General features: G+C 36.7%; 1 non-coding gene across 1 annotated transcript; it reads right to left on the reverse strand.

Annotated features, from left to right (window-relative positions):
* Positions 1-7,518: 7,518 nt before the first annotated feature.
* On the reverse strand, positions 7,519-7,679 carry LOC117030492 (small nucleolar RNA SNORA81). The gene has a single exon (XR_004424408.1). It is a non-coding gene; the product is annotated as a small nucleolar RNA SNORA81 (small nucleolar RNA).
* Positions 7,680-23,752: the final 16,073 nt, after the last annotated feature.

The raw sequence follows: 23,752 nt of genomic DNA on the forward strand, positions 1-23,752 counted from the left end.
ACCTGCCATCCACATCTCTGTCTGCCAACCAACCAACCCCAGGTAGCTGCAATCCGCCGTGCTAACTGCAATCTGCACTTGCTAGCTCAGCCACCATCTTCTTGCTAGCCCCCATTGTCTGCTAGCGTAGCCATGGCAGTTATATTAGCGGCCAATGGCTCACTGGTTACAGCTGACGGCCAACCAGCCACAGCTGATAGTCATCCAATCACAGTTGATGGCCATTTACTACCCGAGTGAGCACCTTCCACGTGAGGCCGAGAGCCTGGAAACTGCACTCCTGGCTCTGTCCCCACAGCACCTTACCAAAACGAATTAGCATGATAATATATACATTTTAGTGTCCAAGTTAATGAGTTAGAATGTATCTTAGATTCAGAAGAAAATAGGCATTTTGGCATCTTCTGTTTTGTAACTCAGTAGTGATGTAGGAATCCGGTGTCTGGCATGTTCCGGGATTCCTGGTTTCATGTACCCAAAGAATGAGAACGCAAACTGGAGAGGCAAGGGTTAAGCAGTACAGTTTTATTGTAAAGCACAAGAGAAAAAGCTGTCCGGAGAGAGGGGCTATCGGAAAATTGAATATCTCTCAAACAGGGCTATGCTAGGAACTGTAATGTCTCTGAGTCAGAGCTGTTTGGTCTCCTGTACTTGGGCAGTTAACTTTGGCGTGCTCTGTAAGCTGATTGGCTTCCTCCCCTCCCCCGCCCCTTACACCTGAGTTGATAGTTTTGATTGGTTCTGTAGCTTGAATGGCTTTGTTAGCTATTAAAGTTATTTCCTCTGGCTTTGTTATAGTCTCCGCCTTAATTCCCTCCACCGTGGCCATGTCACTGACTGCCTATGGTTTTTCTATCTCAGTAGGAACATATTTTATAACTAATATTAAAATAGTATTAGATGATTATTAAGGATGAATGAATGCCATCATAAAATGAGTAGATTATTGAAAAATAATCATGAAAGGATTTTTTCAGCCACTGAATGAATACAAACCCCCATTTTATTCTGGATTTTATTTATTCTTTGAGCAAACATTTATTGAAAACCTGTTATACTCTGGTCCCTATGCTAGAGGATACTATTGTAACCACCTTCCCTGTAAATGAATTATAAAATAAAAATATGAGTAACAGAAATGCTGATTTTGTGTTTTTACCTAGTATGTTAAATCATCTTTCTCAGTCACACGATTGGCTGAATATCTGAGAAAATGTTATAAAATTTCTTGTGCTGCCAACTCTGAAGCAGCTTTTATGACCTTCAGGTGAATTTGATCCAAGTGTTTATATGAGATTTCTCATTACCGTAAACAGCATCCCTTATTCCAGACTTACCAGTTGCTCACAGTGAGCCTTGATCTCTCTTGCCTCACTGTTCATTCAAAAAGCATTTTTTAAGCCCCTATACCGAATCAGTTGTCAGGTTTGCTATCTGAATTTTATGTGAATAAGGAGATAAAATAAATGTGAGAGCTAATTTAAAAAGAAAAAAAATGCTACATTGTAACATCTGTCTCTATTAAAATCTAAGAGCAAAAAGCAGAGAACAGCCTTTCAAATAAAGGTGGAAAAACATATATTTACCTCCTCTCATTGTTTATACCTCAATAAAATGAGAATTTAGAAATAGAGAGATACAAATACTCTTGGGGGGAAAAGAATAAGAGAGAGGACATCGTAAGATAAGAGATTTCAATATATTTTTAGAAAATAGAAATCTTTGGTAAAGTGGTAACTGCTGTAGTGGAATGGCAAAGAAAGCTACAACCTGAAGGCTAATTAGAATGGGGTTAAGATTTGCCTAATAGAACCCTGGAAAGCTCCAGACTTGGAAGCTCTGGAATAAAGGAGAGACAATGAGGCAAGGGACAGAAAAGAGCAGAGAGGAGATAAAAATCTCCAATTCCCACTCACAATGCAGCAGTCAATTGCTAAATCTTAAAAAGGCCAGAGGTTTATTTTCTGGAGAAAGTAAACAGAAGAACCTCAGAACTGCAAAGGGCAGGAGTGAGACATAAACCAGAAAACAAGAGCATTAACTGAAAGTCTCAATAGAAAATGGTTTTGTAGCCCCAACTTTTGTACTCTGCACTTGCTGAATACTGGCAATGAAACAGTTACCTATCAGAACACCATCCCCCAACAGACCCCAGGAAATCAAAGAGCTCTTCTCTAGATAAAACAGAAACAACCCTGGGGAAAAAAAGCCCTCCGCCATAGTGAGCTACATTTTTTATCTCTTATAGCAGGAAATCAATAAATGATGTCTAAAACTGATAAATCAAGAAATAGCAGAATAAAGCACACTATAATATAGTTTATTAGCTGGGTAGACTAAGCTACTATAACAAACACACACCAATAATTCAGTGGCTCAGGAACAAGAAGTCTATTTATCTCTTACATAGCAAGCAAAGATGAGTATTCCAGGCAGGATAGGAGCCCACTCTGCTTCATTCAGCCACTCAGTACCCCAGCTGAAATCATCTCTCTAACATCTTTTTACACAGGCTTCCAAAAAGTTTCTAGTTGTTGCTATTTCTGGTGAAGCCAGGAAAAGAAAATATAGAAGAGGTGTGATTTTTCTTAAGGTACTGGCCCAGAAGTGACAGATATCAATTCTTCTCACATTTCATTAGAAATAGCAGTCACGTGGTTACATAAAACTGCAAGGGAAGTTGAAAAATACAATATCTAAGTAGGTAGTTATGTATCCAATTTAGCTCCAACAGTCTAGGGGAGAAATAGATTTTGGTTGACAGCTGGTAGTCTCTGCCTCATGAAGGTAAAAAGGACAGAATGAATAATTGAAGAGAACAATGGATAAACTTTGGGTGATAAAGAGACAAGAATGAGATGCTGTGTACTAATGCTAGTACTGGTGATGAAAGAAAGCAAAACCTTTGTATTTGGCAAGAGCTGGATGTAGTCAAATACTAGATTTGGTCAGTGGCATTTAGGCTGTATACTTACCTAATTAAGGTATTTAAAAAGATGAACATTATTAAAATTCCTGCAAAAAATAGAACATGTACCCATTCCATGTTCATAAATGCCTCCACATCCCATTTTAGACAAACAGGTAGTACTGTAAAATGAGAATGTAGTACCTTGCCTTTATGGTGATTTCCTTCAAGTTTAGTTTTCAATGTAGGTTTCTCATACATGGTCTTATTTGCACTCCATAAAAACAACAGGGAGTAGGTATTGCAAGGATTATTAATCTCATTTTATATATTAGGAGCTTAGGTTTGACCATGTTTGATAATTTGCTCAATATCATAGTTAGGAAGATTGGATATGAACACATTTCTGTTTAAATCCTAGGTCTATGTTTTTCCTGCCTATAGTTTGCTGACATTTATCATCAAACATGCCATCCCAATGAATAAAGACAAATAGGAAGTACCACTTACAATAGTGTTGCCAGATTTAGCAAATAAAAACACGGGACACTTCAGCTAAATTTAAATTTTAGATAAATAACAACAAAAAAACTTTTTTAGTATAAGTACTCATATGTTCCAAATACTACATTGGACATACTTACACTAAAAATTTATTTATTGTTTATTTGTTATTCAAATTTAACTGGGTGTCTTGTATTTCATGACAACCCAAGCCTACAGTCAATGGATATTTTTATTCCTGATCAGACACTTCTTTGCTATCAAATAGAAGCAGCCACTCGTAAATGAGAGGTTGACACTTATGTGAACACTTGGGCATTGTAGACAGACAACCTGAAAAAATAAAAATTGACCAAACTCTATTTTTCCTACTCCCAAATGTAGATGGCAGAATTTCCAAAAAATTAAATATCCTCTGTATATTACTAAAAAGACAGCAGCTATGCTTAAATAGTAACAACATTAAATGAGGATTCTATTTGCCAGGTTGATTTTTCCATTTTCAGTTTGAACTGTAAGATCTGGCTGCCCATGTTGATCATGTTTTTATTAAAATATAGCTAACATACAATAATATATTAGTTTCAGGTGTACATCAGTTATTCAATAGTACCCACTTGGCACTATACAGTTATTACCATATTATAGATTGTATTCCTTATGCTAAAGAAATGATCACCATGCTAAGTCCAGCAACGGTCTGACACTATACCATATTATCACAATATTATTGACTATACTCCCTATGCTGTACATTACATCCCCATGACTTATTTGTTTTATACCTGGAACTTTGAACCTCTTACTCTTTATCCCCCTCTTTTTAAATTTTTAAATTAGAATTGATATTCAAAATTATTTTATATTAGTTTCAGGTGTACAGCATAGTGGTTAGACATTTATATAATTTATGCAGTGGTTCCCCTGACTAGTGCCCACCTGGCTCTATACACAGGTACAGTAGTACCTCGGTTTTCGAACGTCTCCGTTGACGAACATTTCAGTTTACGAACTCTGTAAACCCGGAAATAAATACTTCGGTTTTCGAACCCACCTCGGAAGTCAAACATGTCACGTGGCTTCTGCTGAGTGTAAGATCCTGAGGCCTAGCTCTCAGCTGTTTTCGAAGGTTTCAGAACTCGAACAGTCTTCCGGAACAGATTACGTTAAAAAAACGAGGTACCACTGTATTACCATATTATTGATTATATTCCCTATGCTTTACATGCCTATGACTATTTTGTAACTACTACTTTGTATTTCTTCATCCCCTCACCTTTTTCACCCTGCCCCCAACCCTCCTCCCATCTATCACCCCGATAGATCTTTTACCCATCTGGCATAATACATAGTTATTACAATGTTATTGACTATATTCTTTATGCTATACGCTACATCCCCATGGCTACTGTGTAACCAATTTGTACTTCTTAATCCTTTCCCCTTATCACCTACCCCCAAACCCCTCCCAACTGGCAACAATCAAAATGTTCTCTGTATCTATGAATTTGTTTCTGTTTCATTTGTTTGCTTATTTTGTTCTTTAGATTCCACTTATAAGTGAAATCATATGACATTTCTTTCGCTGTCTGACTTATTACACTCAGCACAGTACACTCTAGGTCCATCCATGTTGTTGCAGATGGCAAGATTTCCTTCTTTTTTATGGCTGAGAAATATTCCATTGTATATATGTACCACCTCTTCTTTATCCATTCATCCACTCAGGGACACCGAGGTTGCCTTCATATCTTGGCTTATGTAAACAATGCTGCAATGAACATATGGGTGATCACATTCCCTCGAAGTAGCGTTTTGGGATTCTTTGGATAAATACCCAGAAGTGGGATTATCAGGTCTTTCCTTGCCTCTTGTTATAGTCTTTGTTTTAAAGTCTATTTTGTCTGGTATAAATATTGCTACCCAAGCTGTTTGTTGTTGCTGTTTGTTTGCTTGTTTCCATTTTCATGAAATATCTTTTTCTATCCCTTTACTTTCAGTCTCTGTATGTCTTTCAATCTGAAATGAGTCTCTTGTAGGCAGCATATGTAAGGGTTTTTTTGTTTGTTTGTTTTTTCTTTAGTTTCAGTTGCACAAAACAATGTAATAGTTAGACATTTATACCCCTCTCAAAGTGATAACCCCCCTCCCCCAATCTACTACCCTCTGACATTGTATATAACTGTTACAGTTCCATTGACTCTATTCCTTATGCTGTACTTCACATCCTGTGTCTATATATATATATATATATATATATATATATATATATGTAAAATCATAGTTGACATTCATTATTATTCAGCTTCAGTGCAATGGTCAGGCACCTACACTGTCCATGAAGTGGTGTCCCTAATAAGACAAATGTCCATCAGATACCCTACAAAATCTTTACAACATTGCTGATTATATTACCCAAATTGACTTTCGTATCCCCGTGGCAATCTTGTGGTTACCGATTGTGCCTTCTAATCCGTTTACCTTCTCCCTCATCCCCACCCCCCTCCCATCTAGCAACCCTCAGTTTTTTCTCTATATCTCTGACACTGTTTCTGATTAGCCTATTCATTTATTCTATTCTTTAGATTCAACATATAAAGTGAGATCATATAGTATTTGTCTTTCTCCATCTGACTTATGTCACTTAGCGTAATGTTCTCTAGGTCCATCCATATTATTGCAAATGGTAAGATTTCTTTCTTCTTTATGGCCGAGTAACTCCATTGTATAAATGTACCACAGTTTCTTAATCCAGTCATCTACCGATGGCTATTTTGGTTGTTTCCATGTCTTGGCTATTGTGAATGGCACTGCAATAAACATAAGGGTGCATAAATTTTTTTGAATGAATGTTTTGGATTTCTCTGGATAGATACCTAAGGGTGGAATTGCTGGGTCATAAGGTAGTTCCATTTCCAGTTTTTTGAGATACCTCCATACTGATTTCCATAGTGGCTGCACAATCTGCAAACTCACCAGCAGTGCACGAGGGATCTTTTTTCTCGACATCCTCACCAGCACTTGTTTTTTGTTGATTTATTGATGATAGCCATTTTGACTGGGTGAGGTGGTATCTCATTGTGGTTTTTATTTGCATTTATCTAATGATGAGTGAGGTTGAGCGTTTTTTCATATGTATGTTTGGCATCTGTGTATCCTCTTTAGAAAAATGTCTCCTCATGTCCTCTGCCCATTTTTTAATTGGGTTCTTTGGTTTTTTTGGTGCTGAGTTAAATGAGATTTTTATAAATTTTGAATATTAACCCCTTATTAGAAGTATCATTTACAAATATCTTCTCCTATTCAGTAGGATGGGAAAGTTTTATTGATGGTTTCCTTTGCTGTGAAAAAACTTTTTAGTTTGATGTAATCCTATATGTTTATTTTTTCTCTTACTTCCCTTGCCCAAGGGGATATATCAGTAAAAGCATTACTAAGGGTAATGTCTGCAAATTGACTTCCTATATTTTCTTCTAGGAGTTTTATAGTTTCAGATCTTACATTTAAGTCTTTAATCCATTTTGAATTTATTCTTGTATATAATGTAAGGAAGTGGTCCATCTTCATTTTGTTGCGTATGTCAGTCCAGTTTTCCCAGCACCATTTATTGAATAGACTATCTTTACCCCTACGTAAATTCTTGCTTCCATTGTCGTAGATTAAATGACCATATAGGTATGGATTTATTTCTGGGTTCTCTATTCTGTTCCATTGATCTATGTGTCTGTTTTTATGCCAGCACCATGCTGTTTGGATTACTATTCCTTTGTAGTATGACTTGATGTCAGGTATCGTGATACCTCCCACTTTGTTCTTATTTCTCAACATTGCCGTGGCTATTCGGGGTCTTTTGTGGTTCCATAAAAATTTTAAGATTATATGTTCTATTTCTGTGAAAAATGTCCGTGATAGTTTGATAGAAACTGCGTTGAATCTGTATATTGCCTTAGGCAGTATGGATATTTTTTAACTATATTAATTCTTCCTATCCATGAGCATGGTATGTGTTTCCATTTATTTGTATTTTCTTTAATTTCTCTCTTCAATCTCTTATAATTTTCTGAGTATAGGTCTTTTACTTCCTTTTTTTTTTTTTTTTTTTTTTGACATATTGCACCAAATCTTAAGACAAAGGACACTGGACTTTAAGAAAGAGGTCCACCCCAGTCTTTACAATCTAGTGCAGTTACTTTTCTTCTTGTGTGTACTCTGCTAGCATTATTGCAGTACTTCTTTGTTTAAATTTATTCCTAAGTATTTTATAGTTTTTGAAGCAATTGGAAATGGGACTGTTTTCTTAATTATTCCTTCTGATAGTTTATTATTGGTGTATACAAATGCAACTGATTTCTGAATATCAATTTTGTATCCTGCTACTTTACTAAATTCATTTATAAGTTCTAATAGTTTTTTTGGTGGAATGTTTGGGGGTCTCTCTATATAGTATCATGTCATCTGCATATAATTACAATTTTACTTCCTGCTTACCAATTTGGATGCCTTTCATTTATTTTTCTTGTGTGATTGCTGTGGCTAGAACTTCCAGAACTATGTTGAATAAAAGTGGAGAAAGTGGGCAACCTTGTCTTGTTCTTGATCTTAAGGGGAGTGGTTTTAGCTTTTCCCCATTGAGTGTGATGTTAGCTGTGGGTTTATCATATATGGCCTTTATTATGTTGAGATATCCCTGTATTCCTGCTTTACAAAGAGTTTTTATCATAAATGGCTGTTGGATTTTGCCAAATGCTTTTTCTGCATCTATTGATATGACCGTATGATTTTTATTTTTCATTTTGTTAAAGTGGTGTATCACATTAATTGATTTGTACATATTGAACCAACCTTGCATACTAGGAATGAATCCCACTTGATTGTGTTGTATGATCTTTTTAATGTATTCCTGAATTCTGTTTAATAATATTTGGTTGAAGATTTTTGTATCTATGTTCATTATGGATATCAGTCTGTAGTTTTCTTTTTTTGTGATGTCTTTGTCTGATTTTGGAATCAGGGTGATAGTGGCCTTGTAAAAAGAGTTCAGGAGCCTTCCCTCCTTCTGGATTTTTTGGAATAGTTTGAGAAGAATAGGTGATGATTCTTTTTTGAATGTTTGGTAGAATTCACCTGTAAAGCCATCTGGTCCAGGGCTTTTGTTTGTTGGGAGCCTGTTGATTACTGATTCAATTTCACTGGTAGTAATCTGTCTATTCAGATTTTATGTTTCTTCTTGAGTTAGCCTTGGAAGATTGTATGCTTCTAGAAAATTGATCATTTCTTCCAGATTGTCTAATTTGTTGGAGTATAGTTGCTCATAGTATTTTCTTAATACTTTTTGTATTTCTGTGGTGTCTGTTGTCACTTTTCCTCTTTCATTTCTGATTTTATTAAGTTTGGTCCTCTCTCTTTTTTGATGAGTCTAGCTAAAGGTTTGTCTACTTTGTTTACATTCTCAAAAAACCAGCTCTTGGTTTCATTGATCTTTCGTATTGTTTTTTTTGGTCTCTATTTCATTTATTTCCACTCTGATCTTTATTATCTCCTTCCTTGTACTCCCTTATTTTGCTGTTCTTTTTCCAGTTCCCTTAGCTGTAAGGATAGACTGTTGGTTTGAGATTTTTCTTGTTTCTTTAGGTAGGCCTGCGTTGCTATGAATTTCCCTCTTAGGACTGCTTTTGCTGTATCCCATAGATTTGGGGTCATTGTGTTTTCATTTTTGTTTTTCTGGAGGTATGTTTTGATTTCCTCCTTGATCTCACTGTTGACCCATTCATTATTTAGTAACATGTTATTCAGCCTCCATGTATTTGTGTGCCTTCCAGTTTTTTGTGTGTACTTGATTTCTAATTTCACAGCACTGTAGTCAGAGAAGACGCTTGGTATGATTTCAATTTTCTTAAATTTATTGAGGCTTGTTTTGTAGCCTAACATGTGGTCTGTCTTGGAAAATATTCCAAGTGCGCCTGAGAAGAATGTATATTGTGCATCTTTGGGGTGAAATGCTCTGAAAATATTGATTAAATCCAACTGGTCTAATATATCATTTAAGGCCGCTGTTTCCATACTGATTTTCTGTCTGGAGTATCTGTCCATTGTTGTCAGTGGTGCATTGAAGTCCCATACTATGATAGTGTTACTGTTGATCTCTGTGTTTATGTCAGTCAATATCTGTTTTATATATTTAAGTGCTCCTATTTTGGGTGCATACGTGTTTACTAGGGTTATGTGCTCTCATTGGATCGATTCCTTTATTGTTATATAGTGCCCTTCTTTGTCTTTTATTTTATTCTTCAGTTTAAAGTCTATTTTGTCAGATATATGTATTGCTACTCCTGATATTTTTCTCATTGCCATTTGCATGAAATATCTTACTCCATACTTTCACTTTAAGCCTGTGTGTCTGTTGATCTGATGTAACATTTTGTTTTCTTATCCATTCAGCTCCCCTATGTTTTGATTGCAGCATGTAGTCCATTTACATTGAAATTAATTGTTGACAGGTATGTAGTTATTGCCATTTTATTATTCATATTTTTTATTTGTTTATTTATTTATTTATTTATTTTTATTTTTTTGTCTTAAAGAAGTCTCTCTAAGATTCCTTGTAATGCTGGTTTGGTGGTGATAAAGTCCTTTAGTTTTTTTTTTTTTTTTTGTGTGTGTGTGTGTTTATATCTTTGTCTGTCTTTCAATTCTAAATAATAGCTTTGCTGGATAGAGTAATCTTGGTAGTAGGTCCTTGCTTTTCAATACATTGATTATTTTGTGGCAGTCCCTTGTGGCCTGCAAAGTTTCTGTTAAGAAATCAGCTGATAGTCTTAGGGGTGCTCCATTGTAGGTAACTAACTGCTTTGCTCTTGCTGCTTTTAAGATTCTCTCTTTGTCTTTAATCTTTGGCATTTTAATTATGAGGTGTCTTGGTGCTGGCTTCTTTGGGTTCATATTGTTTGGGACTCTCTGTGTTTCCTGGGCTTGTATATCTATTTCTCTCATGAGGTTAGGGAAGTTTTCCATCATTATTTCTTCAAATAGGTTTTCAATTCCTTGCTGTCTCTCTTCTCCTTTCTGTTATCCCTATGATTTGAATGTTGGTATTCTTGATATTGCCCCAGAGGCCCCTTAAACTCTCCTCATTTTTTTTGGATTTTTTCTTTTTGCTGTTCTTATTGGCTGTTTTCTGCTATCTTATTTTCTAAATCACTGATTTGATCCTCTGCTTCATCTATCTACTGTTTATTCCCTGTAACGTATTCTTCATTTCCATTATTGTATTCTTTATTTCTGACCAGTTCTTTTTTGTTTTCTATCTCCATTTTTATGTTTCAACTCTCTTTGTTTGAGAGTTTTCTCCCTGAGATCACTGAGCGTCCTTATAAGCAGTGTTTGGAACTGTGTGTCTGGTAGTTTACTTGTCTCCATTTTGTCGAGTTCTTTTTCTGAAGCTTTGTTCTGTTCTTTTATTCGGGACATGTTTCTTTGTGTCCCCATTTTGGCTGCCTCCCTGTGTTTGTTTCCATGTATTAGGTAAGGCTACTATGTCTCCCTTTCTTAGTAGAGTGGCCTTATGTAGTAGGTGTGCTGTGGGGCTCAGTGACGCAGTCTTTCTTATCACTTGAGGCACACACTCCAGGTGTATCCCTCATGTGGGTTGTGCATCCCTCCTGCTATATTTGAGCCTTAGTTGCTGTTTGCCCATTAATGGGACAGATTGAAACTCATGCTTATTTGTTGCTGAGGACTGGCCATGACTACAGTGGAGGAATTCTGGTGCAGGGGCTGACCCTATAGAGAAGGATCTGCCTCAGCAGGACTGGTGCCTGCCTAAACCACCCCTTGTGTACATCATCTTTCGAGGCAGCTGGGTGATGCTCTAGCTCATTTCAAAGCTGGCCACTGGGTGCAGCCCCAGAACCACCTTGGAGGGAATCTGCTGCAGGTCAATTTCAGCTGCATCCTGTGCCACACCCGGGGCCACCTGGCAGGAGCCACAAAGCAATCAGCAGGTGGCTGCTGCCCACACCATTCTTGGAAGTGCCTCAAGAGACCAAGCTGCAAACCAAGGCCAGCTGCCGCTAGTACAGGTCTTAGGACTGCTCAGCCAGAGGAACGGGAGACGCTCAAGCCAGATGCTGCTTGTCTGGGGTCCACGAACCCTAGGAAAGTCTGCAGCATTTGTCCCTGCCACCCCTAGCTGCTGTCCCAGAGCTGGTGCTCTGAGCCACTGATGTTATCCATGAGTAATTCTATGGGTAGTACCTTTAAGAGGAGCGCCTGGGACTCCAGCCACCCTGCGTCTCATTCAGCCACAATCTCCACTGGTTTTCACAGCCAGAAATTATGGGGGTTTCTCTCCCCGGCACTGGATTCTTGGGCTGGGGAGGGACTGGTACCCCTTGTTCCTCTAGGGGGTACCTCCACAGCAGAGATATCCCTCCTGATTTTTAATGGTCACACACCGGTGTGGGACCAGCCCATTCTGCGTCTCTGCCCCTCCTACCAGTCTCAAAGTAGCATCTTCTGCATGTCCTTTAGTTGTAGGGATTTGGTTCAGCTAGATTTTAGGTGATTCTCAATGATGGTTGTTGTATAGTTTAGTTATAATTTTGATGTGTTCATGAGAGGCGGTAAGCATGTTTATCTACTGTGCCATCTTGACTGGAACTCTCCTAATCATTACTGTTATGTTTGCTGTATCTAACTGAGCCACATGTAGTGTGTTTCACAATAGTGATTTATCACTTTGAATTATTTAAAAAAGTCTTCTAATGTATTTTTCTTCAACAAATGGTATTCATGCTATTGAATGTTTTGTTTTTGACATCTGTTGTTAACATGTTAACATATTTCCTATTTGTGTTATGCTTACTTTTGAGGAAAGTGTGATTATTTTGGCTTGCATTCAGAATCAGAAAAGGTAATACTATGTGGGTAAGAGAACCACCATCTATGAGAAAAGAGGTCAGATTTGTGTGGCACTTTTTATTTCTGGTTTTGAGGGGAAAGACTTGGTCTTCTATAGAGGTTTTAATGTTTTGGGGCAGTCTGACATGCCATTCAGGAGGGCTTTCTGCTACTTTTCACTGGACGGCTTAACCTCTGGAGTTCTTTTCTTGTCACGACCAGGCCATTGTTCATGACCTAGGTCCTGACATATTTATTACATCACTGGACATCATAGTTAATTGTATTGATTTTCTTTAGTCATGTTATACTACCTAATTTTTTAAAAATATTCTTTTAAATTATCTGTATATGACAGTTGAATAATTGATTTTTTTTTTTAACTCAGTGAGGTAAATTAGTCAAATAGGTAAAACGTAGATAAAAATAAACCTGATTGTTGGACTATATTGTTCATATTAAAATTTCCTTTGTATGCTGGTTTTTGTGGACTGAGGATTTGTTAGAGTCAAAGAGTCACTGATTACATTAGAACTAGAAACCTAATTTGTGTTTACTGTTTTGTTTATTTTAATGAGAGGTGTGAATAATTTTACATGGATATATCTACTATAGTGACTTTTTCAGACACTTCCCTTTTTAAAAGCAAACCTAAGACTGTCTCCAGGGCATACATATTTGGTCTTAGCATCTAAAATATAGTCTCAGAAGACAAAATTTGGGATATTTCTTGTCAGTTGCTGCTGTATAAACACAGTACAATCATCTATTGTCAGTGAACAAGAAAGAAGCATTGTCTGTATCCACCAACGAGATTCATTTCACTGGTAAACAGTTAGGAGCTTTGGATAAATTGATATTTAATCCAAAATGTTAAAAAAAAAAACTAACAAACAAACAAAAAAACTGTTGAATCTGTCAGTGTGCAGGAAACCTCCAAGGTAGGATACAGGCATGGATGGGATACCCTAAGTGTCTGCTATGCTGTTTTAAGAGTTTTCTGAGCTTTATCTCAGAGATAACTGAGGTCCAATTATTCAGCGACTTTTTTCTAGAGCGAGGGCCCAAAGCAGTCTACAACAGCATGAGTAACCTGCAGGTTAGATAACAGCTAGCTCCACTTAGAACAGTCAAATCCTGAAAGGTGTCTGGCTGATGGCTTAAACAGCACAGATTTAGAAAAGCAACCCCATCTTGAGGGAGTCAGTTCATAGGCTGATACAGTGTAGTTCTAGTAGAACAGCCTGATGTCAAGAGAGACAACCAATGGCTGAGACATGGTCTGGTTCTAGAGAGAATCAGACCGAAGCCTAGCACCATTTCCATGGAAATGTCCCAGTTCCGTGTGGAATCTGACTAAAATCTGGTGCAGTCCCATAAAGAAGCTTGATCCCTCTAGGAAGTCAGTTCAAAGTGTCCACCAAGCATGTGAGCAAACAGACAAGCAAAACCTTTTATTAACAATAGAAGCAAAAACAAAATACCTCCAGACAGTTCCCAAATAAAGCCCAGAGAGCTTCAGAACGTTGAAAGCTGAACCTACATTCCAGAAGAAGACCCACCCTAAGCCTTTGTGCTAGAGAGCAGGAAACCCAAGTGTTCTTTGGGGTGCTGACACGTGGTTGTTCACCTGCTCTCAAGCTATTGGGGTTTTTCGTCTCTGGAACACCGGGCAAGCCTCCAAAATGTTGACCATAAAACAAAAGTTAGCTAACTAGGTAGTCTATCACTGAAAGGATTTATCTGGGGGGAAAAGAAAGGATCCGAATTTGGTACCAGCAAACATGGCAATTAACATGCACAAACTGAACTAGATAAATATGAATAAAGCACTTTATAGAGGGGAAGACAAAGTTAAGGGGAGGGGCTTTTACAACTATAAAGATCTGTTGTAAGTACAGAGTTTTTCCTGTAGGGCTCTTTTGATGACATAGAATGTAAAAGCTCCTCCCAAAGGCCCTTTCAAGTTCTGTCAAGGTTAAGGTTTCTTTCATAAATTTTAACAATATTATTTTACAACACATAGTGGTGCTTTACAATTGTTCTTAAGAATCTCCGTTAATTAAAAAACACCATAAAAGTACAAAGTAAATTACAGAGTGGAGTATATATTTGCAATCAATACATAGGACAATACATATGCCAATGGATTCATATCCAAAAATACATAACAAGCTTTTACAAATCAATTAGAAAATGACAGACTACATAATTAGTAAAAAGAGGCAAAATCATTACATTTTATAAAAGAAAATCTTCAGGCGTCCAACAAATATGAAAGGATGATGGACCTCATCAGAGAAGTTCAAATTAAAATCACAATGAGATATTATTACACAATCACCAGAATGACTTAAATGAAAAAAGACTGCTGATACCAAGTGTTAATGAAGATGTGAAATGACTGAACCACTCATACACTGTTGGCTTGAAGTGTAAACTGGCACAACCACTTTGGAAAACTGTTTTTCAGGGTCTACTAAAGTTGAATACATGTACATTTTATAATCCAGCCAATCCACTCCTAGGTTTAAACCCAATAGATATACATGTATATACGTACTAAAAGATATGTACAAGAATGTTTATATTAGCACTATTCACAGTTGGCAAAAAATAAAACAATACCTAACTTCTATCAACAAAAAGTGGACATGTTAATGATAATATGAGCATACAGTGACATAGCATACACTAATGAAAATAAATAAACTTGCTACTCTCAACATGGATGAATCTCAGCAAATAGTTTCAAATAAAAGAAGCCAAAAACAAATATACAGCATGATTTCGTATTTAAAGTTTAAAAATTGGAAATAAATTAAATAGTAGTTACGGAAGGCAAGATAGTGCTTAATTTTGTGTGGGTGTGGGGGAGTAAGTAGAGGGTGACATGAGGGAAGCTTCTGGGGTATTTCATCATATGGATGGTGGTTTCATAGGTGTGTTCACTTTATAAACATTCATTGAGCTGTATGCTCATCACTTGTGTACTTTTCTGAATGTATGTTTCACTTCAAAAAACATTCAGCAAAGAAAGTTCACAGGAATGATCAAAGAAAACAAAATCAGGCTGTGCAGATAACAAAAAGATAGTTAGAATTTTCATTATAAGGTCATATATATTCATATGAAAGTCCTATAAATCTACCTTTCAACTATATTATAGCTATTATCAGGCTATTATTGAAGTCACCTGAAACTGTCCATGAGACTCAGTTATACTCACACTAAGACAATTCTGTCAATTGCTGTTGTGTGGAACTGGTCTGTTAAATTCAATCTTTTGTGTAACAGCAAAAACAACACTAAGATTATGCAAATTTTTAACCACATTTCCACACACTTCTATCACCTCAAGCTATGTGATAGATGTGAAATTGTCCTAGGATGCAGGTGTTCTGGTATGCGATTATGTTACAAGCTAGCAATCATAGAAATTATATCTGTTAAATGTATATAATTCGCCTGTTTGGTAAGGTCTTTATGGAAATAAAAATATTTCTATGGTCTTCTAAGATGTGTGCTTCTAAACATTATTTACATGAAAGTTTAGAAGATGAGTCATATTTCTATAACTATTTTATGTCAATTATAGTTTTCAAAGACCAATGAGGAGAGATTTATTTTCTGCCATTAACAAACAAACAAAGAAATACTATCTGGTTTTGATGAAGAGGTCATCAACAAGCGAGTAACAGATGCTGTTAAACTTTCTAGCCCAGAGAAAGACACTGCCCAGTGTATAGTTGTGTTCCACATGATGCATAATTAATAGTTTTACATCTGCTTTTACTTTATGTTGACAACTGAAAAGTTTAATATCAGAATATTGTTAAGGAACCCCACGCACTCAACCTCTCTTCACCCTTAAGAACAGACTTGAAAATTAATTGGTATGTAACACATATTTTACTTTGTACATTTAAACAGAATTTCAATTCCACTGATAAGTAAGTCACATATGATAATCATACAAAGTATACTTACTTTTGAGGCAATTAATTAGATTGAAAGGATGTGAGAGATGTGAATCATTCTGACTATATGAATCTATATATCAAGTTAAATATGATGAATGTTTGAAAGCAGTCATATCATGAATATGATGAATGTTTGCAATATATGATACGTTTCAAACATTCATCATATTTATGATGTGATATGTATGATATGTATATGATAGCTTGTTTAATATGTATGATACATATTATAACTAGATTAATACCGCTCAATAGTTTACCATAATTATTTCCTAACTCTTGCATTAGAAATGTAAATCCATACACGAGTATATTTATTTACATGTGAAAAACAGCAAGTCTTCTCATTAAATGAAATTTCTTGAAATTAAGAGATTAATATTATACTGATTATACTGATAATTATGCTGATTATACTGATATTATACTGATTAATATATCTGTCACTATTTAATGTACCATACAGCTAATACACAAAGTTCTATAACACCCAACTCCAACATTTAAAAGACAAATTGAGAAAATTAGTCAGATCTGCTAATCTTATATTTTTCACCTAAAATCATAGAAACTCAGGAATAACAGAGATACCAGAATGCAACTAATATAACCGCCCATTGATGCTTATCTTGACTCTACAATAACCATATAACTTACAGACCTTCTGTTTGCATATTTCTGGTAGCACAAAACTCACTACTACCTCCCCAGGAATCTCACTAATTTTCAGAGAGCTATAATTTTTAGACAGGTCTTTTTCATGCTGCAGTAGGGACTGCCAGTTGGTTAATATTCATTTTCTTCTTCTTCATTAACATAATGACTAAATCAAGGACAGCTGCACAATTTGCAGGATGGAGGACAAAATGAAAATACAGGGCCTTGACTGAAGATGAGGAAGTTTACCTTCTCTTTTTGTGGGTCTAAGGTCCCAATCCATCACAGACAGGCAAATCCCAAGAGATTCCAACCTACTGTATGGACTTGGAACCTGGGTTGAGGGTTGTTTGCTGAGATCTCAGACTAGGGTCCAGCTGGTCATCATTTTGCTCCACCTCAAGAGGCAGTGGGGTGGGTGCACACCTGACCCTAACTTTCCCCACCCTTCCTTCACTCTTTCCTGGACCCCCACCTGTAGTGGACGGCAGTGTTGGAACCGGGACCCTCCACCCACCACCAAGTCCCAGCCAGCACCTAGGGAAGAGAGCAGCAGCAGTAATGGGGCAGGGACAGAGAGAGGGAGGCTGAGAAATTGTGTTTGGAAAGATGGGGAGGAGGCAAGAGGTGTGAGGGCTTGTGAGTCAGTGCTCTCAGCACCAGGCACATGCTCCATTGTCCTATCAGACTTCACTTATAAAACATAAATTCAAAGATAAATATATTAAAAACTTGAAGCCTGCAACTTTGGAGCATTAAACCTCAAGCACCGTGTCCTTTTGAGTTTGTGGCCTTGTGCCACTGCCCTGGTTGCACACCCATGAATGGTTACACCTTGCCCTAAATCAAAGGATGAAAGCTGTGTGGTAACTGTTGGGGCAGAAAGAAACTGGGGCCCTAAAGAGTTTATGTTGCCTCCATACTAGCCCTGGGCTGATTATTTCCAAATGTCTTTTACAAAAAAACACTTTGTTACCAACCCCTAAATGCAATTTTTAATTAATACACAATAAAGTTGCATTTACCTCCCTGTTGTTTCCACACTTTGGTTCTTGTTATATTATGTGAGATAATAAATAAATAAACTCACAAACATATATCAGCATTACTTGTAAAATTTGTTTACAACGAGCCTGCCACATTTTCTGTGCATGCCCGTACTGCTGCTGATTTTATTATGTCTGCTAATGTTAACTTTTCACCATTCCTGCCACATCATTCTCACTTTCTCCATTTGTCTTTACTTACTTAGCATTGAACTAAATTGCACGCCATGTCTAGACAGATCAGAGTAGCAGTTCACGAGAGCAAAGGAAAGCAAAATACGAAATCATCATGTTGCCAAATGCCAACACTAATCATTTAACTATTTTTATCCACCTCTTCCCTTTGATTTTGCAATATGTTGGGTTGGCATTACACATAAGCAACCCAAGACTGAGCTTTTTAAGTTACTCTCTTCTATTTTACTTACGTGTCTTTGAGTCTTCCATTAGATATTTAAATGAATATGGCAGTATCTGAAACATTAAATGGCTAATTTTGATGCCCTTTCTATTTCAAATCCATATTTCCTATATTTTCAATAATGAAGATTTTAGTTATAAACAAATGATTAAAATGACAATGACCCTGTAAGGCCCTTAAGTTTTCAGTCTGACAGTTTTTCTATGGTATTCCTTAAATTCAGAGATGCCATTTTCTAGACATCCTCTTCAACATTTGAGAGTCTGGAAACTGAAAGGACATCTGCATCCTAAGACCAGCTTCACTATCTACTACGTGCACAGATCATGGTGTATGAGCTTTGGAGGATTCTTGACAAGGATGGTGAATTAGTAAGAGCTTATGTAAAATGACCTCTAAGATACACTGCACAGCTATGCATATTTCACTGCACCTAACAGGAAATATTATTTCAGATCCCCACACTAAAGCCACAATAACTATATAACCTATTAGTAATATCATTCTACCCATTAAATGCCATTTTCCTTTTGACAAATAATAAAATCAAGGTCAAGATTCAGTTTTAGTATCTTACTTCCTTATGGAAAACAGTGCAGTAGTTTAAGATTCACACGTTGTAACACATGTTCACCGAATGTTTAATCCCTTGATTCCCCAAAGCATTGACAGCAGTGGTCTGATTTTTAAGTGCCCCATATGGAGCCAACCCCTGAGAGCATAGTAACTGGAGTCTAATCTTATTTGGTGTTTTCCAGATGGTGCAATTACATCAAAATTTATTGAATTATTTTATAAATATTGGTTGTTATATTAATATTCACTTATTCCATTCAGACCAAAATACACTTATGAGGTTTTGTTAATATTCATATAGTAATAAATATATGTGATTAAAATTTTGCCAAATAAATAATAAACCACTTGTTCCAGGGAAAATACTGTCTAAGATAAAAGAAAGTTTCCACTAGAATAATAAAAAAAAAAAATCCTAGCTCTCAAAAATCATGTAGTGAGTCTGCATCATTGTGATGATGATATTTTAGAGATATGGAAGAATAAATAACAATAGTCATAGTGTATGTATTATTGCAGCATATCAGACCACTGATATAAAAGATTGTGAATGCCCTACAATCTAAGTGAAATGAAAACGTGAAAAAATATTTAAAAAAGGCAAACTCTCAAAACAAACTTTGGTTTAGAAATACCATTTACCATTCAACAAATATTTCTTGAGTGGTTACTATATGTTAGGTCCTGTGAGAGTTACAGAGAGTCATACAAGTTCAACCTGGTTTTCAGGAAGGGTGGAAGACACTTGTAAAGTGACTTGTAAAGTCATTCACAATTCGTCTACACAAAGGGCAGGAGGAAGGACAATACTTGAACATTACGGGGGATAAAGAAGTCAGCTCTACATATCTCTAAGTGGGACATAAATCAGAACTACAAGACAGAGCGCTCTATCAATGAAGCATAATTGAGTAATTTAATCACACACACACACACACACACACACACACACACACACACACACACACCAGTCTTGATGGTGACTTTTGGCTTCCCAACAGCTTTAATTCACCAACACAACAATTCACCCCTTCCTCTTTTCTCCTTTTGTGTTAAAACTAAATCCTACCAGATTTTGTGCTTACCAAATCCTATCAAAATGGGCTATTTATTATGTAAGAGATTACAATTACAAATTATTCATTTGTTCATTTATTTGCAGGTAAAGCAGAAATTATTTTAATGATCTTCTTAGGGAATTCTCACCTTTTCCCCCCATATGTGAATTTTTCATGTGCGTGTGCATATGTGAGACAGTGTGGTGTGTATATGTGTGTGTACATGAGTGTGTGTTTATGTTCATTTTCCTTTCCATTATCTTTATGGCATGATAAACATCACACTGAATTTATGAAATCATTGAATTCAAGAATGAAGGAGACCACAAAAAATCTTATCCAAACTCTTTAAATTTTGGTGAGAAAACCACAGTCCAGAGAGTTTAAACTGATTTGCCAGAGATCACACGATGAGGACGTAGTCAAGATGAGACTAAGACTCTTACTTCCTATTTGATTTTTGAACACTATTTTCTCTACCTTGGAACATGTGAGGTAAATTTTACTTTCAAACTTGATTTTTCATTGGCTACTGTATTAGGAGTTGTTAAATATCTGAATAGATTAATGAGGGAAATAGTAAACACTGTGGACCTTTCACAACCAGAATGCATTTTTGTATAGGTATTATTTTCCACGGGTAGATAAGGTGAGATCAACTTTTAAAGCCATTTTGACTTCCTACATTTCATATTTCACCTTTGTTATCATCAAAGAGATGTGAGGAAATAATTTGTATGATTTTAAAAACAACTGCCTTCTAATTTTTACCTCCTTTCAGAAGGTAACTAATTTTCTTAGTATGACTCATAACATATTTAAGTCTTAAGTTTTATAAATGATCAATTAACCTTTAAAATCTACTAAACAAATAGCTTTTGTATCAATTCACCTCTTCAAAACCTAAGCTCAGTATCACTATTAAAACAAAGGGCAGTGTTGTTGTTGTTTGTTTTCCTCTCTCTTTTAAAACATATTTTTTCAGTTTTTCCCCTTTATTTATTTATTTTGACATTTTGACAATATGATTTTATATTAATTTCAGGTGTACAGCAGCATAGTGGTTAGACATTTATATAATTTAAGAAGTGATACTGCTGACTAGTCTAGTACCAACCTGGCACTATACATAGTTATTACCATATCATTGACTATATTCCCTATGCTTTATTTTACATCCCCATGGCTATTTTGTAACTATCAGTTTGTATTTCTTAATCCCCTCACCTTTTTCACCCTGTCCCCCAATTCCTATCCCATCTGTCAACCTGATAAATCTAGTACCCATCTGATACCACACATAGTTATTACAATATTATTGACTATAGTCCTTATGCTCTACCCTACATCCCCATGACTATTGTGTAACAACCAATTTGTACTTCTTAATCTCTTCCCTTTTTTCACCCACGCCAACATGCCTACACTTCTGGCAACCATCAAAATGTTCTCTGTATCTATGAGTGTTTCTGTTTTGTTTGTTTATTTATTTTGTTCTTTAGAATCCACATATAAGCAAAATCACATTGAATTTGTCGTTCCCTGTCTGACATACTCAACACAATACCCTCCAGGTCCATCCATGCCGCTGCAGATGGCAAGAACCCATTCCCTTCCCTGGCTGAGCAATATTCCATTGTATATGTGTACCACCTCCTGTTTATTCATTCATGGACACCCAGGCTGCCTCCACATCTTGGCCATTTTAAACTATTGTGCAATGAACACATGCATGCACATGTCCCCTCGAAGTAGTGTTTTGGGTTTCTGCAGATAAATACCCAGAAGTGGGATTACTGGGTCTTTCTTTGCCTCTTGTTATAGCCTTTGTTTTAAAGTCCATTTTGTCTGGTATAAATATTCCTACTCCAGATTTTTTGTTGTTTGATTTGTTTCCATTTTCATGAAATATTTTTCCCCTTCCCTTTATTTTCAGTCTGTGTGTTTCTTTCAATCTGAAGTGAGTCTCCTGTAGGCAGCATATGTAAGAGTCTTGTTTTCTTATCCATTCAGCTACCATATCTTTTCATTGGAGCATTTAACCATTTACATTTAAAGTAATTGTTGATAGATAGAGTAATTGCCATTTCATTATTCATACTTTCGATCTTTTTTTTTCCTTCATCTTAAAGAAGTCCCTTTAAGATTCCTTGTAATACTGGTTTGATGGTGATGAACTGCTTTAGCTTTTTCTTGTCTGGGAAGCTCTTTATGTCCTTCGATTCTAAATGATAGCTTTACTGGGTAGAGTAATCTTGGTTGTAGGTCCTTGCTTTTCATCACTTTGAATATTTTGTGCTGATCCCTTCTGGCCTGCAAATTTTCTGTTGAGAAATCATCTGATAGTCTTATGCAAGCTCCCTTATAGGTAACTCACTTCTTTTCTCTTACTGCTTTTAAGATTCTTTCTTTGTCTTTAACCTTTGGCATTTTAATTATGACGTGCTTTAGTGTAGGCCTTTTTGGATTAATCTTATCTGGGACTCTTATCTGGGTGCTTCCCTGGCTTGTATGTCTATTTCCTTCACCAGGTTAGGGAAGTTTCCAGTCACTATTTTTTTTCAAATAGGTTTTCAATTCCTTGCTCTATTCTCCTTCTTGTACCCTTATGATGCAAATGTTGGTACACTTGATATTGTCCCAGAGACCCCTTAAATTATCCTCATTTTTTTGGATTCTTTTTCCTTTTTGCTGTTCTGATTGCATGTTTTCAGCTACCTTATCTTCTAAATCACTAATTCGATCCCCTGCTTCATTTAATCTACTCTTGATTTGTTCTAATGCAGGGGTGTCCAAACTTTTTTCAACGTTTTTCACCAAGGGCCATATGCGGTAAAATACACAAACAGCCGGGCCACTCACTCGAGGTGAAGTACGTTTTGCCTCACCTGGTTTATTTACGTAAACTAAATATATTTTTGGAATTTGCTGCGGGCCAATAAAAAATGGATCGCGGGCTGCAGTTTGGGCACCCCTGTTCTAATGTATTGTTCATTTCAGTTATTGTATTCTTTATTTCTGACTGATTTTGCTTTCTATTTCAATTTTTAGGTTCCCTATCTCTTTGTTGAAACTCCCCCTGAGATCATTGAGCATCTTTATAACCAGTGTTTGAAACTCTATGTCTGGTAGATTGCTTGTCTCCATTTTGTTTATTCTTTTTCTGGAGCTTTGTTCTGGTCTTTCATTTTGGACATGTCTCTTTGTCTCCCCATTTTGGTTGCCGCCCTGTGTTTGTTTCTACGTATTAGGTAGAACTGCTATGCCTCCTAGTCTTAGTAGAGTGGCCTTATGTAGTAGGTGTCCTTTGGAACCCAGTGGAGCAGTCTCCCTGGTCACCAGAGCCAGGTGCTGTAGATGTGTCTCTTTTGTGGGTTGTGTGTGCCGTCGTGTTGTAGTTGAGCCTTGGTTGCTGTGTGAATAGCAATGGGAGAAACTGACCCTCAGGCTGATTCTCTGTGAGGACTGGCCATGACTAGGGTGGAGGGGCTGTGGTGCAATGGCTGACTCTACAGAGCAGGGTTTGCTTTAGCAGAGATCTGGTGCCTGCCCAGTTTGCCCTTTTGGTGTGTTGTTTTTGGAGATGGACAGGTGATGCTCTGGCTTGGTCCAAAGCTGACCATCAGGCATGCCAGCCCTGGGGCTTCCTGGGAGAAGACCTTCTGCAGGCCAAGTTTAGCTACAGCTTTGTGCCCTGTCCA

The sequence above is a fragment of the Rhinolophus ferrumequinum genome, chromosome X, assembly GCF_004115265.2.
Source record: "Rhinolophus ferrumequinum isolate MPI-CBG mRhiFer1 chromosome X, mRhiFer1_v1.p, whole genome shotgun sequence".
NCBI classification, from domain to species: domain Eukaryota; kingdom Metazoa; phylum Chordata; class Mammalia; order Chiroptera; family Rhinolophidae; genus Rhinolophus; species Rhinolophus ferrumequinum.